The sequence below is a fragment of the Lathyrus oleraceus genome, chromosome 2 (genome assembly GCF_024323335.1).
Source record: "Lathyrus oleraceus cultivar Zhongwan6 chromosome 2, CAAS_Psat_ZW6_1.0, whole genome shotgun sequence".
NCBI classification, from domain to species: Eukaryota; Viridiplantae; Streptophyta; class Magnoliopsida; order Fabales; family Fabaceae; genus Lathyrus; species Lathyrus oleraceus.
Genome location: NC_066580.1, coordinates 462,455,301 through 462,480,612, shown reverse-complemented (window position 1 = coordinate 462,480,612; position 25,312 = coordinate 462,455,301). Strand labels below are relative to the sequence as shown.

Below are 25,312 nucleotides of genomic sequence, written 5' to 3'. Positions count from 1 at the left end.
CTGATCTCAAAAATCTTCTTCCTTCACCGATACCCGAGATGGCAGAACCAGCTCGTGCTATTCGAGATTACGCCGCTCCATCGCAAGATGAGCCGCATTCGAGTATTGCTCCACCCGTAATCGAAGCAAACAACTTCGAACTTAAACCTTCACTGTTGCAGGCGGTGCAACAAAACCAATTCTCTGGAAATCCTACCGAGGATCCAAACCTTCATTTATCCGTATTTGTCCAATACGCTGATACTGTTAAAGCTAATGGTGTCACTTCAGAGGCAATTCGACTTCGTCTTTTTCCTTTCTCGTTAAGAGATAGCGCTAGAAGATGGCTTCAGTCTCTTCCTTCCAACTCAGTCACCACATGGAACGAGTTGAAGAAAGTCTTCCTTGCCCGATATTTTCCGCCGAGCAAAACAACTATGTTAAGAGTCCAGATAAATGGATTTAAACAGAAAGATAACGAGTCTCTTTTCGAAGCATGGGAAAGATACAAAGACATGATGAGACTTTGTCCACACCATGGTTTAGAGGACTGGTTAGTGATTCATACCTTCTATAATGGTCTCTTGTACAACACGAGGTTAACAATAGACGCCGCCGCAGGTGGTGCACTTATGAACAAACCTTACGCTGATGCTTATCAACTTATCGAGAGCATGGCCCAAAACCACTATAAGTGGGGAAGCGAAAGAACAATGGTAGAAAAACCTCAGGCGAAAAGTGGCATGTACGAGATAAGTAACCTTGATCATGTTAATGCAAAAGTGGAAGCTTTGGCCCAGAAAATTGAAAGTTTAAATGTATCACCTCCAGCCACCGTGGTTGCCATAACTCAGAATTGCGAAGTCTGTGGAATCCAAGGTCACACTCCTGCAGATTGTCAACTCCTAACAGGAATCCAAGCAGAGCAAGTGAATTATGCTCAAGGAAATCCCTACTCGCACACCTATAACTCAAATTGGAAGAATCATCCTAATTTTTCATATAAGAGTAATAATGCTTTATACGCACCAGGACAAGCTCCAAATCAAGCCCCAGCTATACCTCCTGGATATCAAAAGCCGATCCCATCTACACCTAACAATAACATTCCCAGGAAATCCAACTTGGAAATCATGATGGAGAACTTCATAGCTTCTCAACAGTAAACCAATAAAGATTTCTTAAACCAGAATGTACACACTGGCGAACAAAATAAACAACTAGCAAGTAAAGTAGATGCCCTGGCTACCCATAACAAGATGCTGGAAACGCAAATATCACAAGTAGCTCAACAACAAGCGCCTACTGCTGCCCCAACTGGTACATTTCCTGGACAGCCCCAACCTAACCCGAGAAGCCACGCTCATGCAATCATACTAAGAAGTGGAACGGAAGTGGAAGGACCGTCTGATCCAAGAACTGAGAACCAAAACTCTAAAAAGTCAACTGAGGAAGAAAATAAACCTAAGGAAAAGGAAGAGAGTAATAAGGAAACCGTAGAAAAGAAAGAACCTTATGTACCTCCACCGCCTTATAAACCACCTATCCCTTACCCTCAAAGGCTTATTAAAACCAAAGATGCGGGCCAATTTAAAAAATTTGTTGACCTACTGAAACAATTAAACGTCACAATTCCTTTTACAGAAGCTATTACGCAGATGCCCTCATATGCTAAGTTCTTAAAAGAAATTCTTTCTAATAAAAGGAAACTTGAAGATAGCGAAACCGTTACACTCACTGCTGAATGTAGCGCTATAATCCAGAATATGCCTCCTAAACTTAAAGATCCAGGTAGTTTCTCTATACCCTGTCACATAGGAAAATTTGTCATAGATAAAGCCTTATGCGATTTAGGAGCCGGTATTAGTGTTATGCCTTTATCCATATGCAAGAAACTTGAAATGGGAGAATTAAGACCAACTAAAATGTCTGTGCAACTAGCAGATCGTTCCGTTAGATATCCTGTAGGAATTCTTGAAAACGTTCCCGTGCGCATAGGTCAATTCTACATTCCAACCGATTTTATAATTATGGACATTAGAGAAGATGAAGTTACACCCATTATACTGGGAAGACCGTTCTTAGCAACTGCCGGTGCGATCATAGACGTAAAACGAGGACGACTCACTTTTGAAGTAGGAGAAGAGAAAATTGAGTTCATTCTTTCCCAATTTTTGAAAGCACCTGCAATAGAAGACACATGTTACTTCATGGATATCATCGATGAATGCATAAAAGAAACAGAGTTAGAAAATGACAAATCATCTGACTATCTTGTAGAAGACAAACTTAACCAATGTTTAGCAATAACACCGGATCCTACGCAATGCCTTAAGAAACCAACCCTAGACCTGAAAACACTTCCTAAAAATCTGAGATATGAATTCCTAGACTTAGAACTTGAACGACCAGTGATAGTTAATGCAGACCTAGGAAAACTCGAAACAGAAAAACTCCTGCATATCTTAAGAAAATATCCAACCGCACTAGGATACAACATCATCGACCTTAAAGGAATAAGTCCTTCTATTTGTATGCACTGCATCATGCTAGAAGAAGACTGTAAAACTTCTAGGGAACACCAGAGGAGACTAAACCCGATCCTGAGTGAGGTAGTGAAGAAGGAAATAACCAAGTTATTAGAGGCAGGTATCATATATCCTATATCTGATAGCAAATGGGTTAGTCCTGTACACGTAGTACCGAAGAAAGGAGGTATAACAGTTATTGAAAATGAAAAAGGAGAACCTATAACTAAAAGAATCGAATCGGGATGGAGAATGTGCATTGACTATAGGAAACTAAACAAAGCAACCCGAAAAAAGATCATTTCCCTTTACCATTCATTGACCAGATGTTAGAACGATTAGCAAAACATTCTCATTTCTGCTATCTAGACGGTTACTCAGGCTTCTTTCAAATACCAATTCATCCTGATGACCAAGAAAAGACAACGTTCACATGTCCTTTTGGTACCTTCGCTTATCGACGAATGCCGTTTGGCTTGTGCAATGCTCCTGCAACCTTCCAAAGGTGCATGATGGCAATATTCGCCGATTTTCTCGAAAACATCATGGAGGTATTTATGGACGATTTCTCCGTATGCGGACAAAGCTTTGAAGAATGCCTTGAAAACCTAGAAAGAGTTCTAGAACGATGTGTAAAAGTAAACCTAGTACTTAATTGGGAAAAATGTCACTTTATGGTACAAGAAGGAATTGTTTTAGGACACATAATCTCAAATAGAGGAATTGAAGTAGACAAAGCCAAAATAGAGGTAATCGAAAACCTTCAACCTCCGAAAATTGTGAGAGAAGTACGAAGCTTCTTAGGACACGCCGGTTTTTATCGACGATTCATTAAAGACTTCTCTAAAATAACTAAACCTTTGACCGGACTATTAATGAAAGATGCTGAATTCATATTCGACAATAAATGTTTAGAAGCATTTCAAACGCTTAAACAAGCATTGATCTCCGCGCCCATAATGCAGACACCAGATCGGAATGAACCATTCGAAATAATGTGTGATGCCAGTGATTACGCTGTGGGTGCTGTTTTAGGACAACGAAAGGATAAAAAGCTTCACGTATATTACGCAAGTAGAACTCTAGATGAAGCACAAATGAATTACGCCACAACCGAGAAAGAACTTTTAGCAGTAGTATTTGCGCTAGATAAATTTCGTTCTTACTTGGTCGGAGCCAAAATAATCATTTACACTGACCACGCTGCTATCAAGTACCTCTTAACAAAAAAGGATGCTAAACCTAGACTCCTAAGGTGGATCCTGCTGCTACAAGAGTTCGATTTGGAAATCAAAGACAAGAAAGGAACTGAAAACGTAGTAGCAGATCACCTCTCTAGACTCGAAAACCTGGAACCGGAAAGAACATCGATCAACGATGATTTCTCGTACGATAAACTTATAGCTACTTTGGAAGAAAATAAAGTTGATAAACAGGTAGAAACCACCTTAGCTATATTTGTTACACCATGGTACGCTGATCTCGTCAATTATTTAGCTGCCGGAATAGTTCCACCTACTTTATCCTACCAGCAAAAGAAACGATTCTTCTATGACATAAAACACTATTACTGGGATGACCCTTTACTTTTCAAAAGAGGCCCCGATGGTATTTTCCGTCGGTGTATACCTGAAGAAGAGGTAGAAAATATAATCCAACACTGTCACTCCGCTCCTTATGGTGGACATGCAAGTTGTCATACCCCAAAAATTACCCATCATTTTTCCTAAAAAAAAAATAAAAATAAAAATAAAAAAAACGAAAAAAAAAACGAAAAAAAAAAGAAAAAAAAAGAGAATTTTTTTTTAATTAATTAATTAATTAATTAATTAATTAATTAAATAATTAAAATAAATAAATAAATAAAATATAACAAATTATTTTGGACTTGGGTCTCCCTCATTCCAAGCTCATTACCCACGAAATTAGTCTATAAATACTGAAGTTTCAGTAGGGGGAGTTAGACTTGGAGTTAGACTTGGAGTTTACACTGGGAGATTCACTGGAGAAAGAAGGAACAGAAGCAAAACACTCTGAGGTTTCCTTGGAACAAAACCTTGAGGAAAAAGAAAGAGAGAGAACAGAGAAGGACGGATAGAAACTTTGGCATAGGAACCCTGCCTACCCGGAGAATTCAGAGTAAAGAAACCCTGAAGGCAACCCATCTGCACCGAAGCCATCGCCGTCCAATTCCCGCTGCCTAACTTATTCCGATACTACAAGTGGTCAATCCCTTCAACCTTGAATTGGCAAACAGGTTTTGCGTATCTCTATTGTTTATACTTTCAATTGGCCATATCTACATATATAATGCATCATGATTAAATGTTGATATATAATTTGCTTTCGTATGGGAATTTAAATATGCCTGAATACCCTGAATGTTTGACCATGTTATTCTTGTGATAAAATGCCATAAAATTCAAAGTTCCTAACATGGGGCTGTTTTCAAATTCAAAATCCGTGGCCTTCGCTAGGCGAGGCAGAGGCGAACGAGACAGTAGCTGACTTTTCCATTCTGTTTTTTTTTATGTTTTATCATAGCCATGCATTATTCATCCTATCCTATTTATTGTTGTGATATTTCTCCGGTGTAATCTTCGATTGCACCCTGATTTGGTGTTCTGACATGTTTCTTTTTTTGAGTTTCGTAAAGGTTCACATATCCCAGGAAAAGGTTATTGGCTAGGTATTCCACTTTATTTGTGGGATACCCTTGTGGAGTTTCACCCTAAATTAATTTTTAATGTATTAATTTCTAATGTATTAATTTTTTAATATATTATTTTTAATAATTTTAATGTGGAGTTTCATCCTAATTATATAATTAATTGTAAAACTTTGCCTTTGAATAAGTGATCTTGGACCTCTCTTTGTTGCCTTACGATTACGATATTACGGTCATGTCCCGCGAACGTGGGGATACCCTTAGCAAAGACCCTTCGGTTAAATCATCATAAAATAAATTATAGTCCCTCGGATGTTGCCTTCGAATATACAACTTTGTCCCTCGATGACCCTCCGATGTTGCCTACGGTTAAAAGATGATAGTCCCTTCGAATGCTAAGATATCCTCGTAACTGTTGCCTTCAATGACCTATCGATGACCCTACGATGACCCTTTTACATCCAAAGGATAAAACTACTTATTTCTCAATAATAAGGACAGTTTTACCCTCATAAGGATAGGAAATGCCCGTAAAGACCTTGGGTCGGTATAACTCTTAATTGCTGGCTCACAACTTAAAACATTTTTTTGCACCTCACACCTTTCAAAATGCCTTTAGAAAATCACCACTTGGTATACATTCATACTAGAATCATTACCGAGTTATATTTTTCTAAACAATTTTCAAAACTAAACGAGATAATCACTTTGTATACATTCATACAAGAATCATTACAAAGTTAAATTCTCTTTTCAAAACAATTTTTCTAAACAATTCACAAACACTTTTTTTTTTTAGACAAAAATAATATAAGTGATCGAGCAATTAAGAGCCCATGGATAACCATGGATACAAAGGGTGCTAACACCTTCCCTTTGTATAATGTACCTCCCGAACCCAAAATCTAAATTAAGGTTTTTCCTGTTCTTTTCCACCTTTCCTTATTGGATAAAAGAAAAGTCGGTGGCGACTCTTGCTAACCGCGACATTGCGATTAAAACCACAAAAAAGTCCAGTTCACCGTATGACAGAACTGGCGACTCTGCTGGGGATGAAAAATCTTTAAAAAGAGAGGTTACCTTAAAAACAAGATCACTTATTCAATTTGTCTGATTTATTTTTAAGGGATTGCTTGGGTATGTTATGCTTGAGTGAAAGATCCTACACCCGGATCTAGTGTACCTTAGGTAAGTAGCAAGAGATCATCGCGACTGTCCGGCGTATACTGGAATGGTCAAAATGATGGCTACGGTTAATGTGGCACTTTGGATGTCCTGATGTTCCTCATGTTAGTTGAGGAAATATTTGGCATTCGCGTGGTGTCATAAAAGCATTAACCAGACCTTTAGAACCCTAATTGACTCATCCTGGCCATTAGAAAGTAGTGAGATAACTGGCTTCGGTTCCGACTGGAGTTGGTTGAGACTCGATACTACACTCTTTGAGATTGGACTTTAGGGAAGCTTCGGTCAACCACTTGGTGTTGCACTGAAGTGGACTTAAGGAAAGGTCAATGATTTGAGATCCTTCTAGAACCCGGTTACTATTCTAAGACAGGTTGAACCAACCAAACTTCAGTGGGGAGGGTATTTACCTATGGAACTCACGCAAGCCTTAAAACCTAGGAATGATTGTTGTGTGACTTGCTTGTGCTTGTTATTTATCTAACAACATGACATCATAACAACATAACATCATAACGTCATGGCATTGTACTAACCATTTCAAGGATTTAGGGATTTAACTCTGCTAAAAAAAAACAGAAAAAACAAAAACAAAAGCAAAAACAAAAGAGAAAAGAAAAAAAAGCTCTTTTTGTTAGTTTATGCAAAGTTAAATCCCGAAAGTCCTTGAAAACATTTCATACATTGCATTGCATCGCATAACAGGTATTCTAAAGGATCAGTGTTCTCACGATTTTCCCTATCAAACAGATTCCAGCAGATTCAAACAGATTGAACAATGGCTCTCGAACAAACTGTCAAAGATCTCCAGGCCCAGAATGCTTAATTCCAGGAAATGATGCTGAGCTTATCTAAGGGGCAGGAAGAACTGAAAGCTCTTTTGATGGAGAAGAAGAAGGACCAGAAACCTGTGGGTTACATCAACCCGGGGAGAAGGCTTAAGGGACAGGTTACAGGAGTCAAGATTAGAATTCCGAAGGATTCAGAAGAAGAGACCGAGAATGATTCGGAAGATGAGAATCCTAATCTCGTCAATTCCGAGGACGACGATGAAGATTATGAACATGAACAGTACTCTCCGAAGGATGATAAGTACAAGTTGCTGGAAGAACGTATGCTAGCTATGGAGGGGCAGAAAGTGCCCGGTCTGGATTTCGAAAACTTGGGTCTGGTCTCTGATGTGGTCATTCCCCACAAATTCAAGGTTCCCATTTTCACTAAGTATGATGGTGCCTCTTGTCCTCAGATGCATCTAAGGGCTTATGTGAGAAAGATTCAGCCGCACACTACTGATAAGAAACTGTGGATCCATTTCTTCCAAGAGAGTCTGTCTGGCACACAGTTAGAGTGGTATTATCAGCTTGAGAGCTCTAACATCCGCACATGGACTGATTTAGCAACAGCTTTCTACAAGCACTACCAGTATAATTCTGAGTTAGCGCCTACTCGGCTACAGCTACAAAATATGACTATGGGCTCTAAAGAAAGTTTCAAAGAATATGCTCAAAAGTGGAGAGATTTGGCTGGCAGAGTCAAACCCCCTATGACTGATCGAGAGTTAGTGGACATGTTCATGGGTACACTGACTGGCCCATTCTACAGCCATCTACTGGGAAGTTCCTCGTCAGGTTTCACTGAACTTATCTTGACAGGTGAACGGGTTGAAAGCGGCATTCGAAGTGGAAAGATACAGGCAGCTACTTCTGCAAGCACCAAAAAGTCCTATCAGGGAAAGAATGAATCAAATGCTGTGTACAGTGAGAGGAAGCATAACAAGAAGAATCGTGACCATACTGTTGGGGAAGTTACAATTGCCGCACCGCCATCTCAGAACTTCCAACACAGACAAGACAGGTCGAGAAGACAGTTTACCAAGATCAATATGACTTTAACCCAAGCACTGCAGAGTTAGTTAAAGGCCAATTTGATTACCCTCAGAGGCCCTCCTGCAAATCCCAACACTACTTCTCCTCGTTATAATCCCAACGCCAGGTGTGCCTATCACTCCGATAGCCCCGGGCATGATACGAATGATTGCTGGTTGTTGAAGAACAAGATTCAGGATATGATCGACGCTGGAGAAATTGAATTTGATCCTCCGGCGACCCCCAATGTCATCACAGCACCTATGCCTAATCATGACCAGAATGTTAATGTTGTGGACGACAATTCTCACGTTACTGACGTTGCTGATTTAGCATCTCCTCTCCTGATCGTTAAGAAGAATTTATTGCAAGCTGGTTTATTTCCAGGTTGTGCTGAAGATTGCGATCTCTATGTACTCCGACCCAATGATTGTTTGAAGTTGAAGAACGGCATTCAACGGCTGATGGATGATCGTACAATTCTATTTGAAAGGGTTCCTAAGGTGGACAACTCTATTGAAGAGGTATCTGTGATTGCTAGGTCCAAAGCTCCAGTGAAGATTACCGCTACTAGAGTGCCTGTGAAGATTACCGCTGAGCCCAAAGTGGCTCCCCTGATTATTACCGCACCTGGCCCCGTGCCATATTCCTCCAGCAAAGCTATTCCGTGGAACTATGGAGGCGACGTTTACATCCATGGCATAAAGCAGTTGGTAGTTCTGCTAATCCTAATGATATTGTGGGGACTAGTAAAGTTACTCGAAGTGGAAGGATCTACTCCCCAGAAATCTCACCTCCCGCTCCCGAAATTCGAGGAAAAAGACCAGTCAATCCTCCTCAGTCAGAGACATCGGTCGAAGTTACTTCTGAAGATGTTGCCAAACAGGAAATGGAAGAGATGCTGAAAATCATCCGTAAGAGCGATTTTGATGTAGTGGAACAATTGGGGCATACTCGTCTAAAATCTCAATGTTGTCTTATTGTTATCCTCTGAATCCCATGCCAATGCATTGATGAAATTCTTGAAGACCGCTCATGTGCCTCAAGAAACATCCGTCGATCAATTCGAACATTATGTTGCTAATTTGACTGTTGACAATGGCCTAGGCTTTTCCGATGCTGACCTGACGCCAGCAGGAAAGAATCACAATAAAGCTCTGCATATCTCCATCGAGTGTGAGGGGATCACCCTGGCTCACGTGTTGATCGACAACGGCTCTTCCTTGAATGTGCTCCCGAAAGCTGTACTCGATAAATTTGACTACAAAGGCATTGAACTGAAACCTAGTGATGTTGTGGTGCGTGCTTACGATGGTGCGAAGAGTGTTGTCTATGGTGAAGTGGTTCTTCCTATCAAGATAGGACCTCAAGTCTTCAACACTACCTTTCACGTGATGGACATTCGTCCCGCCTACTCCTGCTTGTTGGGGCGCCCTTGGATCCATGGGGCAGGTGCGGTAGCTTCGTCACTTCATCAAAAGCTGAAGTATCCAATAGCAGGCATGGTTGTCACTGTATGTGGAGAAGAAGAGTATATTGTCAGTAGTGTGCAAGCCTTCAAATACGTCGAGATGGATGGTGAATTCTTTGAGACTCCTTCTCAGTCATTTGAAGTGGTTCCTCCACCCAGTCCTGTCCTTAAGCCAACTCCCCTTGTGCCCAAGGTTGTTCGTGCTCCCCCTGTCATGATCTCTCTGAAAGATGCTCAAGCCGCGATTGAAAATGGTGATCGTGCTGGTTGGGGTCAACTGATCAATGTACCGTACAAGTCTGATAAAGCTGGCCTGGGGTTTAACTCTGGAAAGATAGTCAAAAATCAGATTAATGCTATGGAAGATGCTGATAGTGATTGCGACTTGGATAGCTGGATTTTCCCAACAATTGGTGACGGACTCAACAATTGGAAGACTGAAGACATTATCCCGATTTCCTTTAGTCAGGAGTAATTGTTATTGTTTATTCTAGAATTGCAAATTTTAATTTTCTTTTACAATCAAACTTCTTAAAGCATTGTGTCTATGCCCGAGGCACAATGGCTAATTTGTTAGGGGTTTGTCATTTTCATAAGCATATTCATATTCAATAGATCAATGGACTTTTTGCATTCAAATATTGCGCTCTTTATCTTTCCTGTCATTTTTCAAACAAGCTATGTTTCTTGCACACACTCACGTAACAATTTGCCGATCCATATCCACTCTGGATCCTGTTGGTAATGACTCTGCTACTGTTCATTATGACTTTGAAAATCCGATCTACCAAGCCGAGGATGGAAGCGAGGAAGATTGTGAAGTCCCTGGAGAACTTGCCCGACTACTGCAAGAAGAAAAGACTATACAGCCGCATGAGGAATCAATTGAAATTGTAAATTTGGGTACTGAAATAAACAAGAAAGAAGTCAGAGGTTTCTTGGGGCACTCGAATTACATTGCCCGATTCATTCCACACTTGACTGCTACCTGCAAACCCATCTTCAAATTACTGAGACAAAATCAAGAGATGGTATGGAATGATGAATGCCAAGAAGCTTATGACAAAATCAGGAAATATCGCCAAGAACCTCCAGTTCCGATGCCACCAGTTGAAGGAAGACCTTTAATTACGTATTTGACCGTGTTAGAAAATTCAATGAGGTGTGTTGGGGCAACATGACGAGTCTGGTCGAAAAGAGCATGCCATATACTGCCTTAGCAAAAGGTACCGACTGTGAAACAAGATACTCACAGCCCGAGAAAGCTTGCTGTGCTTTGGCCTGGGCTGCTCGCCGACTAAGACAGTATATGTTGAATCATACCACCTTATTGACTTCTAAGATGGATTCTATCAAATACCTATTTGAGAAACCTGCTGTCTCCTGAAAGAGTTATCACTGACAATGGCACTAATTTGAACAACAAGATGATTACTGAACTCTGCACGCAGTTCAAAATAAAACACCATAACTCTTCTCCGTACCGGCCAAAGATGAACGGCGCTGTAGAAGCGGCTAATAAGAATATTAAGAAGATTATACAAAAGATGACGGTAACATACAAAGACTGGCATGAGATGTTACCATTTGCTCTTCATGGTTATCGTACTTCCGTGCGAACTTCGACAGGGGCAACTCCTTTCTCTTTAGTCTACGGAATGGAAGCCGTTTTACTAGTGGAAGTTCAGATTCCCTCTCTAAGGATCATGAAAGAGGCGGGCTTAGACGAGGACGAATGGATTCAGACTCGACTCGATCAGATAAATTTGATGGATGAGAAGAGACTTGCGGCTGTATGTCACGGGCAGATATATCAGAAGCGCATGACCAGGGAATTCAACAAAAAGGTCAAGAGACAAGTGTATCAAATTGGCGACTTGGTAATCAAACGCATCATCCTACCACAAACTGACCCCAGAGGCAAATGGACTCCCACATACGAAGGGCCATTTGTAGTTAAGAAGGTATTCTCAGGTGGAGCCATGATACTCGCTACAATGGATGGTGAAGACTTCCCACATCCCGTGAACGCGGACATAGTTAAAAAATACTACGCATAAAAGAGACCCGCTAGATCAACGTATCTAGGCAAAAGTAAGGGCATCCCGGCGAACCAAAAGGGTTCGGGCAAAAATTAGGGATATATAAAAAAAATGTACACCCGGCAAGTCGAAAACCTGAAAAGGCGGCTTGGGCAAAAAAGGGTATCCTGGTGGACTGAAAACCTGAAAAGGCGGTCCAGGCAAAAATTAGGGATTAAAGCGTATGACTATGTCCCGTTCTTAGTCAACTTCATCCAAGTTCAAGGGACTGAACAAGCCAATCACTTCCATCCGACAGCAGGGGATGAGATGCTTGAAGACATAATGACAGTAGTAGACTTAAAATCAATAGGACTTCTTCCACATAGCTTTCTCTTTGTTTTCGACAATTTCCTCTTACTAGGATTTCTGTCTCCTTGTACACAAATTGCCTGTTTATAGGCCTTCTTTCAAAATCAATACAACCTTCTTTCAAAAGATGCTTTTGTTTTTTCTTTTTCTGTTTTGTTTGCGTAAACGTCCATTGATTTAATTTGAATTAATATATGCATTTGAATATGACCAATGTTTACCAAAATACATGCATAGAATAGCAATAGCAATTACTACAAGGCTTCAGGATCGAGGATAAGGTCTAACCATGCTTCCAATGAATCCGCTACCAATTCTCTTCCCCAGCAAGCCTATTTTTCCCAGAAGAAATTGGCAGTATTCCCCGGCACAGCCAGCTATTCCCCAACAGAGGTCGGCATCGCCAGACAGGCTGATCATCTCATCCATCTCCAGCCCGACTCTGCTGAATATTTCCACCATCAGACAGAAATCAAGCATCCCCAGCCGAGAAAGGGTCATCGACACAAATGTCTCAAATCAGTAGATGGGGATTTATTTTCCCCAGTAGAGTCCCCAAGCAGAACTTCTCATACGCATAACTCATTCATTACATCCTTTCACAGCATACGCATGCATACAACATTCACATTTATTTTAGCATAACACGAAACATCTCATGCATCGTGACATAGCATGAAGCTAACTTTTTCTTTGCAGGTTAATTATCCTCCTGATATAGTCAAAGTAGAAGGTTCATTCAGACAGACACCTTTATCAATCACATTCAAGATTCAGATACATATTTCAAATACAGTTCATGGGAACATTCATTCTGACAACACTTCGATATCCTCCTAACGATGGCATCTCTAAGCCCATCCCAGACATTTATTGCAAGTACAACATATACAGGTTATCAGATACAGCCTAACGTACGGTTCATTCTGATTCAGCCCAACATATGACTTCTTCAGCAACTCCAATGCGGTCTAACGTACGACCCATTTGGACCTTAAAATCCTCAGATGCTGCCTAGCGTACGGTACATTCAGGGGTGTAGTCTAGCGTACGACTACTTTCTTTTTCAGATGCAGCCTAACGGACGGCTCATTCTACAACTCGGATACGATCTAACGTACGATCCATTCTGAACTTCAACAACCCCAACGCGGTCTAACGTACGACCCGTTTGGATCTTATAACCCTCAGATGCTACCTAACGTACGGTACATTTCTGAAGTATAGTCTGGCGTACGACTACCGCTTTCATCATCAGATGCGGCCTAACAGACGACTCATTCTGCGACGGTCTAACGTACGACCCGTTCGGATGTCCATCCCCTCAGATGCTACCTAACATACGGTACATTTCTGAAGTGTAGTCTAACGTACGACTACCCCTTTCATCATCAGATCCTACCTAACATACGGTACATTTCTGAAGTGTAGTCTAACGTACGACTACCCCTTTCGTCATCAGATTCAGCCTAACGTACGGCTCATTCTGCAACTCAGATACGATCTAGCGTATGGTCCATTCTGATCCTTTATCCCCAACAGCATATGACACACTCCGACTCCCCAGCGAAGTCGGCAGCCTAATGGATGACTCATTATACGGTCTAACGTACGACCCAGTGTGGCACCCATGTCTTCAAATTGGCCTAATATACGGCGCGATCTGAAGCTTTCGTCATCAAACCTCCCGGATGGCATCTTTAAGCCCATCTCCATCAAGACCAACTGTCGATTCTCAAGTGCAAATTTTTGGGGCATTCTAGTGTTCAATAATCTTCCACCTCCAGACCACGAATGGCATACACGCCATCCTAACTCTCTCGGTTCAAGAATATTGAACAGGGGCAGCTGTCATACCCCAAAAATTACCCATCATTTTTCCTAAAAAAAAAAAAAAAAAAAAAAAAAAAAAAACGAAAAAAAAAAGAAAAAAAAAGAGAAATTTTTTTTAATTAATTAATTAATTAAATAATTAAAATAAATAAATAAATAAAATATAACAAATTATTTTGGACTTGGGTCTCCCTCATTCCAAGCCCATTACCCACGAAATTAGTCTATAAATACTGAAGTTTCAGTAGGGGGAGTTAGACTTGGAGTTAGACTTGGAGTTTACACTGGGAGATTCACTGGAGAAAGAAGGAAGAGAAGCAAAACACTCTGAGGTTTCCTTGGAACAAAACCTTGAGGAAAAAGAAAGAGAGAGAACAGAGAAGGACGGATAGAAACTTTGGCATAGGAACCCTGCCTACCCGGAGAATTCAGAGTAAAGAAACCCTGAAGGCAGCCCATCTGCACCGAAGCCATCGCCGTCCAATTCCCGCTGCCTAACTTATTCCGATACTACAAGTGGTCAATCCCTTCAACCTTGAATTGGCAAACAGGTTTTGCGTATCTCTATTGTTTATACTTTCAATTGGCCATATCTACATATATAATGCATCATGATTAAATGTTGATATATAATTTGCTTTCGTATGGGAATTTAAATATGCCTGAATACCCTGAATGTTTGACCATGTTATTCCTGTGATAAAATGCCATAAAATTCAAAGTTCCTAACATGGGGCTGTTTTCAAATTCAAAATCCGTGGCCTTCGCTAGGCGAGGCAGAGGCGAACGAGACAGTAGCTGACTTTTCCATTCTGTTTTTTTTTATGTTTTATCATAGCCATGCATTATTCATCCTATCCTATTTATTGTTGTGATATTTCTCCGGTGTAATCTTCGATTGCACCCTGATTTGGTGTTCTGACATGTTTCTTTTTTTGAGTTTCGTAAAGGTTCACATATCCCAGGAAAAGGTTATTGGCTAGGTATTCCACTTTATTTGTGGGATACCCTTGTGGAGTTTCACCCTAAATTAATTTTTAATGTATTAATTTCTAATGTATTAATTTTTTAATATATTATTTTTAATAATTTTAATGTGGAGTTTCATCCTAATTATATAATTAATTGTAAAACTTTGCCTTTGAATAAGTGATCTTGGACCTCTCTTTGTTGCCTTACGATTACGATATTACGGTCATGTCCCGCGAACGTGGGGATACCCTTAGCAAAGACCCTTCGGTTAAATCATCATAAAATAAATTATAGTCCCTCGGATGTTGCCTTCGAATATACAACTTTGTCCCTCGATGACCCTTCGATGTTGCCTACGGTTAAAAGATGATAGTCCCTTCGAATGCTAAGATATCCTCGTAACTGTTGCCTTCAATGACCTATCGATGACCCTACGATGACCCTTTTACATCCAAAGGATAAAACTACTTATTTCTCAATAATAAGGACAGTTTTACCCTCATAAGGATAGGAAATGCCCGTAAAGACCTTGGGTCGGTATAACTCTTAATTGCTGGCTCACAACTTAAAACATTTTTTTGCACCTCACACCTTTCAAAATGCCTTTAGAAAATCACCACTTGGTATACATTCATACTAGAATCATTACCGAGTTATATTTTTCTAAACAATTTTCAAAACTAAACGAGATAATCACTTTGTATACATTCATACAAGAATCATTACAAAGTTAAATTCTCTTTTCAAAACAATTTTTCTAAACAATTCACAAACACTTTTTTTTTAGACAAAAATAATATAAGTGATCGAGCAATTAAGAGCCCATGGATAACCATGGATACAAAGGGTGCTAACACCTTCCCTTTGTATAATGTACCTCCCGAACCCAAAATCTAAATTAAGGTTTTTCCTGTTCTTTTCCACCTTTCCTTATTGGATAAAAGAAAAGTCGGTGGCGACTCTTGCTAACCGCGACATTGCGATTAAAACCACAAAAAAGTCCAGTTCACCGTATGACACAAGTACATCCAAGGTGGATCGCATTTCATATCTAAGGTACTCGAAAAACTACTGTTTAAGTATGGTGTGAGACATAGAGTAGCAACACCTTACCACCCTCAAACCAGTGGGCAAGTGGAAGTGTCTAACAGAGAAATCAAACAAATATTGGAAAAAACAGTCGCCATCTCAAGGAAAGACTGGTCATTGAAATTACCAGAAGCTTTATGGGCATATCGAACCGCTTACAAAACTCCCATAGGGACAACCCCATTCAAGCTTATTTATGGAAAATTCTGCCACCTCCCGGTAGAATTAGAACATAAAGCCTATTGGGCTATTAAAAATCTAAATTTAAACTATAAGGCCGCTGGTGAAAAGCGAATCCTTGATATAAACGAATTAGAGGAACTTCGACAAGACGCTTACGAAAATGCCAAAATCTACAAAGAAAGAACAAAACAATGGCATGACAAGCGCATATCAAGGAAAATCTTCAAACAAGGCGATACAGTCCTGTTATTTAACTCTAGGCTAAAGTTATTCCCGGGAAAACTACGATCTAGATGGTCAGGTCCTTTCCAAATCACCAATGTCTTTCCCAGTGGAGCGGTAGAAATTAAAGGCAAATCTATGGAACCATTTACCGTAAACGGACAACGTCTAAAACATTATCACTATGCAGAAAACAATGAAGATTCGCAAGTCTTGCACTTAGACGTAATGCCTCCAGACTTTATAGATTATATTTGATAGTTTTTATGTCGAGCTTGCGACATTAAACAAAGCGCTTAGTGGGAGACAACCCACAAATTTCTATTTTATTTTTATTTCTTCTTTAATTATTCTTTTTCTTTTAAATTCTATTTAGTATTCATTCTTAATTTACTTTAACTTATAAAAAATTTCTTTCTTTCGGCATTTGGCCAAATCCTGACTAAAACTCTTGTTTTTCTTTTCTCTAGCTAACACTAACCTGATGGGACAAATTGATCGTATGGGTATCAAATTCAGAGGGAAAACTCAGAAACAAAAGTTTGAGGAACTAGCAGCGAGAGAGATGCTACCTAGTTTGTATGCTGATGACTGGGCAATGACTGCCCTTGGACTAAGAGAGAGTGTCCTGTATTTGCTGAGTCAGATAGGGTGGGAAACCTCTCCTATCCGTAGACAATTCGTCACCTACCGGAGACTGACACTAGAATTCCTTAGCTCCCTGATCTATCTACCCAGCCATGGAAAAGGAATAAGCTGAGGTTTCATCCAGTTCAGAATGTTCAACATGGAGTATCAATTTAACATTCGAGACTTTACCAACCTTTTAGGTTTCCCTACCTCCCTTGATACATTCACAGTGAGCCAAGAAGAACTTTTTGAATATAGAGAACTTGAATACTTTTGGGGAAGCTTGACTGGAAATGACAATCCCGAGGAACATGAGTTTCTCTCTGGAGACATACATAACCCGACCTTTCGTTATTTCCATAAGATCCTGACCCACACCCTTTTCGGGAAGAAGTCAAACAGTACCTCAGTTTCACGTGATGAGCTCTTCATCATATTTTGTGCTTCCCAGAACCGTCCAGTAAACGGTGCCACTTTTATGTTGGCAAATTTTGACCACCTTATCCAAGATGAACGAGCACCAATTCGAATAGGCGGTCTGATAACCATGATTGGTAATGCTATCGGATTACGTCAGCCTATGCTTGACTTAATCCCTTTATGTGGCATTGCGACTATGAGTATACCCTTCCTCTTCAACACTATGTTTATAGCAAACCTAGGGCCTGAAGAGTTTGAGCTTATAATTAACAACCAAGTTCTGTGCCTATTCACCTTACCTAGTCCGAGGACTAGTGTTCATAACCGCAGTAACTGGCTCTACAACCTGAACGAAACACCTTCCCCTGCTAGATCTACTGAATCCATCCAGGACTATGAGATTTGTGATGACCAGGTCCCTTATGCTGAATCTGACCCTCAGACACTATCTGGTTATTATGATATTGACCCTCCTCCTCAACCTGTCCCGACCGAAGAGTCGGCAATACCTGATCCTAGACATCATATGCCCGGAGATAATTATAACACCATCATTCAAGCTTTGATGTCAGAACAGGACGCCCTCAGAGAAGAGCTAGCTAACATGTGACAAGAATTTCTGGGATATATGAACAGTATGACAAATCAGTTCCACGAGTTGCTAAACTGTGTTAACTCCTTTGCTCCTCCGGCCAGAGATCGTGCGGATGGATAGAAGTTGTTTTTCTTAGTTATTTAGTTTTAGTTAGATTATTCATTAATTTGTTTCAAATTATGTTCGTATTTGTTTTTCTTTCGCATGTTTGCTTTTGTCTTCCAATGTTATATTATGATTATTTTATGAAGCTATTGATTTATTTCACTTTATTATGGCTTATGCAATATCTAGCAATAATGCTCTCTACTATATGCTACTTACATAACTTTTTCGAGAAAAATATATTTATGCAATATTATGGTAGTAGAATAGCATGCAAGGCAATCTAAAAATATCACAATAGCAGAATAAAATAAACTGAAGCAAAACGAAATAATAAAAATAAACTACTATAAATTATTATGAAGAATGCAAGCAGTGACCGTTGCAGCTTACCGTGTGACGAGCGTCACACACGCCATCACGGTCGTCACACCAAGTGCTTGTGACGCCCGTAACGCCCCTGTCACGAGCGTGACACCTTCAGACTATGTGAACGTTACTAACCGTTGGGACACGACCGTTACACCATCCCACCTTTTTACCTTCCCCATTTATTCACATTTACCCACATTTATTTACTTTCCAACCACTCCCTTTCCAACTTCCAAATCTTTTCCTATAAATACCCACCATACCTTTCTTCATACACCACAAACCATTCTATAAAACCAATTACATTTCCCTTCTCCCCTCATTACCTCTTTCAAACCACTTATCGATATGGCGGGCAACCAAGCTTTCGGAAATATCATCTTCCGATCCGAAGATGAAAATTATCAAAGGGAGAAGTTCGAGCGTTTCCAACAGCGAGGCGTCCAATCCACCAGGTATCCTGATCTAACTTGTTTACAACAATTAGGATTACTTCAAGGTATAGAATGGATGCTCCGCCTTGCTGGTTTAACCTTTCTGTGCACTCACAATCAACCTACCTATCCATCCCTAACCTTAGAATTTTTAAGTTCCTATTCGTACAACACTCCCACCGGTGAAGACGAGTACTTAACCGGTACCGCAACCTTCCGTTTGTTCAACACCGAGTACTCCCTATCCCAAAACCAATTGAGTACCATGCTACAGTTCCCCGTAGAAGGTCAAGTCCACCCGAGAATCCCTCCGAATTCCCAGTGGCACATACACGCCTTCGACCTCTTTAGGAAAATATCCAGTGTAGAAACCAACAACTGGGATGTGCTCCTTGCTTCCCATATACATAACCCAACCATCCGGTACTTTATCCGCATCCTGCAAAACACAGTTTTTGGAAGACCGAACAACAGCAAAGTAAACGCCAAGGAATTATTCTTCCTCTAATGCGTCTTTGAAAGCGATACTCAGGTAAACGCTGCCTCTTTCCTATTTCATCACATCCGCACCCTATGTGCTAGAGACCGTCAACCTTTTGTAATAGGTGGATTAATAACCACAATAGCACTTGGCTTAAACCTAGGGGACCGACTCCAAAATTTAGAATCTTTACCTCCCCTATCTATGGATATAAGTTACTGTCGGTCCAGCCGTCTAATCAAAAACAGAGTAGGCGGAGGGTATTACCTTATGGTGAACAACCAGGAAGTCCCAAGCGTTGTTCTACCCAACATTGTGTCGCAACCTGAAAAATACAGTGTGCGAAAAAAACAACCGGCGAAAGAGAATGACAGAAGAGTCGCCACCGTGCGTTATTTATCCCAAAGGAGGGAAAGGAAACGCTCGATAAAAAATGCAAAAAGACGTCCTTTATTTATGATAAAAAATGCAAGTGTCACATAGATGGGCCCTACAATGAGTCATTACGCCCTGGGCGGAACGTAAGACTTGGATATGCATGAATAAACAAAGAAAATTACTCTTCAAGAAGAGTGACTTGGATAATCTTCTCAGAAGACCAATTGTTGAGAACTTCACCCGGGATCCTCGGACGCACCCAGTTGTCAATGTCACAATCACTATCCCCATCTTCATTGTTGACCGCAGAGACCTCACTGGGAATCACAAAATTAACAGGAACAACATCTGTGAATTCATCAGTAGCATCTTCAAACACTTCTTCCTCAACCCCTTCCACAAACTCTTGGACAGACAAATCTTCAACCTGGAGGATACCCTTGTCGAGCAAGGCCTGGATACCCTGCTGTAGCTTCAAACAACCTCCGCCCTGAGTAGCACAATCCAAACAACCCTTCCCACAACCGGGGAAGACATCGGCCTTCAGCAAGCATCCTTTGATATCCAACAATGGAGTCTTCAACTTCAACACATCCTTAATGGACTTGGCTTTTCCCTCTACCAAATTAACGTTCGCACCACCATGCTGGGGCATGGGATTGTTAACGACATTCGGAGCTGGTGCAAGGTCGATGGCCTTTGAATCTATGAGGTCTTGAACTACGTGCTTAAAAGCTTTGCAGTTCTCAATATTGTGGCCAGGTGCCCCAGAGTGGAAGCTACACCTAGCGTTGGTGTCGTAACCCACCGGAAGTCTACCAATAGGAGGAGCCAGAGTGCGCAGTTGCACAAGTTGTAGTTGTTGAAGACTAGAAAGCAACTGAGCGTACGACATTGGAAGGGTATCGAAACGCCGGTCCATCATCCTTTGCCTCTGTTGATAAGCGGGTCTGTTACCCGGTTGTTGCTGCTGTTGATACTGAGCTGGTTGACGTTGTGATTGTTGTTGTTGTAGTGGTGCTGCAGCTGGAATGGTCACCCCTGCGGCAGTACCTGTTATGCAAGACATGCTAATGAATATGCAAATGCAATGACATGTTTATCAATTCCAAAGGTATTCTACCCCCTTGATTCCAGTCTCACATTTGATAAACAGCGTAAGAAGAAAACCCCGACTAGAATCAAGAAGAAGATTTAAACCTCCTTGAAAAGGATAAACATGTGTTAAATGATATGAATGCAAATGGTGTGATGATGTGAATGCAATGCAATGGCATGCCAATCAGGATTGCTGTATCTGCTTGGACATCTGTCAGGTTGCACTGTCTGGAGAGAAATTAAGAGTACACCAAACAAAGGTCATGGGATGGATCATGTTATCCTTAACATCAACCACCCATTTTGGTGGATTATGGTTTACACCTTATCAACACCCGAGTTTCATTGATATTAAGGATACCTGATCGGATCAACCATGAATCAAGGGTTTGTCGCAAGTCACGAGCATGGAGTTTAGGTTAAGAACCACCCAAAAGGAGTGTACTAAGGTTTAAACCTGCCAAACATGTTCTACAAAAAGGTTCCCATAGTCATAATCCCATCTTTCGAATATTATTAGAGGAACGACTACTCGTATTCCAACAATATTCTCAAGAGAGACTCTTATGAGTGTAGTATCGCGTAACAATCGTATCAAATCTTACGTTTGAACGACTTTCGCACTACGTCCTACGAATAGGCCAAGATGGGTTAGGTAAACTAAGGTCCTTGGCTTCTTAGGTCTATATTGGAACAAGTAATGTCTAACCACAACTTACTTATGTGACATTATTGATCTCAACATGACCTCCACCAAGTGAATGGGCTTGCAAGTCAACTCGCTAAGGAATACTCCACACAAGTTGACAGGACTATGCCATTCTCCTATCTTAAGTGCACTCGAGTTCGGGTATAGAACTCATCTCACAAAGATCACCAAGCAGCCAGCCAACAGAAACAGATACAACAATGATATGTACACAATGTAATAAGGTAAAGCAGGTAAATAAATAACTGTACAAAAGCATGAACACCCAATAAACAAACAAACCACAAAAGCTAGGAGGGACTCGCTTAGGGAAGATGGACCAGCAAGAGGTCAACTTCTTAAAGTCCCCAGCAGAGTCGCCAGCTGTCGCAACCTGAAAAATACAGTGTGCGAAAAAAACAACCGGCAAAAGAGAATGACAGAAGAGTCGCCACCGTGCGTTATTTATCCCAAATGAGGGAAAGGAAACGCTCGAAGTAAACCTGGAGAAAGGAAAAGGAAAAGACAAGGTCTCGCAACCAAATCTTGGGTTCGGGAGTCGGCTATGCGAAGGGAAGGTATTAGCACCCCTACGCATCCATAGTACTCTACGGGATCCACTTTTGTAGTTTTTTGTCTAAAGGGTGTGGGTTTACCTAACGTGTTTATTTACTAAAAAGGTTAAGAGAAATGACTCGCGCGGATGTCGCATCCACTGCATACGTATCTCATCTGAATATGAGAATCAGAGTCTTCGTAGCTCGGCTGACCTATGAGTTGGGGGGATGTGTGCTCGCTAAGACATCGCGTCTTATGCCTACGTATCTCATCTGGAATGAGAATCAGAGCAAGCCGTAGTTCGGCTAACTACGGGGTTATGGATTGGGTTTTGGACGAACGACGTTACTACACAATCTACCGGATGCTCGACCTTTGGAGACTTACTCGCCTGTAGTAGAAGGAGTAAACGTGTTGCTTTGGGTTTTAGGGTTTGGGATGCTCGAGGGCAAAAAGGCAGTCCTTGACGAAGGAACCGCGCTACCTGCAGGGATATGAATACAAAACACAAAACATGTATCTCAAAGTAAAATGCCACCAAGGGGCTCAAACATTGCCTCCTATCGAGGTCTTCCAGCTAAGAAAGCGATAAAGTATGAGAAAGGGAAAAAAATACCACACGGATAAAGATCCGAAGCTATAGCCGTTAAAGGGGCAAGAAACCCTGAAATGTCTCCAGCTGGACCGTCAAAGGAAATCAGTCAACACGAATAATCAGAATAAAACTCCAGGGGGTATCCCACAAATAAAGTGGGAAACCACGCGAGTGTCTCTGCGAAAGCCATGTGAGCCCTCACAAAACTCGACAAAGGGTTAGAGCAGCAGGATGAAATCAAGAGAAAACAATGCCATGGAAACACAAGACAGGTTAGAATAAACAAAATAGGGTAACCCAGAGTTGCCCCTAAATCAAAATGTAACCACATGAATAATTCCATCAAAATTCACAAAAGGGCTCACAAAAAAGGTATCAAATTCACCCATAATACCTCATACATTTAGAACATTCAAATAAAAGGCATAAAGATGATGGATATAGGGCAAACCTGATTGGAGAGCTTGATTGAAATTGAGTTGCACCCGTGAGGTTTACAAGTTGAGTTCCCTTCAGGGTTTGGAGGTTGCTCTGAACTCTGTTGGCTTTTCTCTCACTATCTTTTTCCTCAGGGTTTTGTTCCAAGTAAACCTCAGAGTGTTTTGCTTCTCTTCCTTCTTTCTCCAGTAAATCTCCCAGTGTAACTCCAAGTGTCTTTTCCTCTACTGAAACTTCAATATTTATAGACTGATTTTCGTGGGTAATGGGCTCAAATGAGGGAGACCCAAGTCCAAAATAATTTGTTATATTTTATTTATTTATTTTATTTATTTATTTATTTAATTAATTAATTAATTAATTAATTAAATTATTTATTATTTTTTTTTTTCGTTTTCTTTTTTTCCGTTTTTTTTTCGTTTTTTTTTTTTTTCGTTTTTTTTTTTTCAGGAAAAATGAAGGGTAAATTTTGGGGTATTACAGCTGCCCCTATTCAATCAACTGGAGATCCGGAAAGAAGATGGCAGCTGCTTTCGTACTTTCGAGGTATCAAGGGATTGAATACAATAAAAGCCCAAAAATTTGCACTAAAGTGAAGTGAAGTAACAATGTCTGTCAGAATCAGCAAAGAGGTGGTCTTGAAAGAAGAATTCGTCTGGTACGGTGAGAGTCAGTTTGAATATCGAAAAAGAATGTTAAACTGGATACCAAAATAAATGGTAACACAGAAATAACCATGGCCTGTATGCCGCTCATCAGTCTGAATACTGGAAAGGATTTCGATCTGAACATCGGAAAATTGGCCTGAATGCCACAAGTCGCATCGACCTGAACGTCGGAAACTTCTTCGATCTGAACATCGGAAAATTGGCCTGAATGCCACAAGTCGCATCAACCTGAACGTCGGAAACTTCTTCGATCTGAACATCGGAAAGACTTGACCTGAATGCCACTTCGATCTGAATATCGGAAAATTGGCATGAATGCCACTTCGGTCTGGATATCGGAAAACTGGCCTGAATGCCACTTCGGTCTGGATACCGGAAAACTGGTCTGAATGCCACAAGTTGCATCGACCTGAACGTCGGAAACTTCTTCGATCTGAACATCGGAACACTGGCCTGAATGCCACTTCGGTCTGGATACCGGAAAACTGGCCTGAATGCCACTTCGGTCTGGATACCGGAAAACTGGCCTGAATGCCACTTCGGTCTGGATACCGGGAAAACTGGCCTGAATGCCACAAGTTGCATCGACCTGAACGTCGGAAACTTCTTCGATCTGAACATCGAAACACTGGCCTGAATGCCACTTCGGTCTGGATACCGGAAAACTGACCTGAATGCCACTTCGGTCTGGATACCGGGAAAACTGGCCTGAATGCCACAAGTTGCATCGACCTGAACGTCGGAAACTTCTTCGATCTGAACATCGGAACACTGGCCTGAATGCCACTTCGGTCTGGATACCGGAAAACTGGCCTGAATGCCACTTCGGTCTGGATACCGGAAAACTGGCTTGAATGCCACTTCGGTCTGGATACCGGAAAACTTCATGCCTGTCAGCATTGGCAGAAATAGGGAATGATAATAGAGGCGGCGCATGGGTCAATGACACTTGCTGGGGATAACAAAGGTAAGTCATGAACAATCTTCAGTTTGAGTACTGGAAACAACTTCTAGCTTATCACTTGGGATACCGAGAATGTTTTATGCTTACATGCGTATGTTTGAATTTTTCAATGGCGTAATGCTCCATGAAAATGGAAATGCTACGCGATTTGGAAGGATGCAATGCAATATGATTCTACATGCAGGGATGCGAAATGCTGGGTAGAATGCCAAGCTGAGGCAAGGGGATCTGCTGGGGAAATGATTACCATCCTCTGGGCTCTGGCCAGGCTGCTGGAGATACACACCACAATGAACTCTGTGGGGAGATGACTAGCCATGCGGTGTTCTGGACATACCGAGACTCTGATCGGGGAAAGAATGACATTGGAAGCCTGCTGCTGAGGAAAGCTACAATGGTTATGGCAACCACGATTTGCGAGAGATGACTCAGCAGGGGGAGCAAACACTGATACAATACCGAGGTTCTGCTTCAAGGAAAGAAACCATGGATCTGGCATT

The 25,312-nt window shown here is 41.1% G+C and overlaps 1 non-coding gene across 1 annotated transcript; it reads right to left on the bottom strand.

Annotated features, from left to right (window-relative positions):
- Window positions 1-416: 416 nt before the first annotated feature.
- LOC127125017 (small nucleolar RNA R71) lies at window positions 417-523 on the bottom strand. Its single transcript, XR_007804483.1, has one exon. It is a non-coding gene; the product is annotated as a small nucleolar RNA R71 (small nucleolar RNA).
- Window positions 524-25,312: the final 24,789 nt, after the last annotated feature.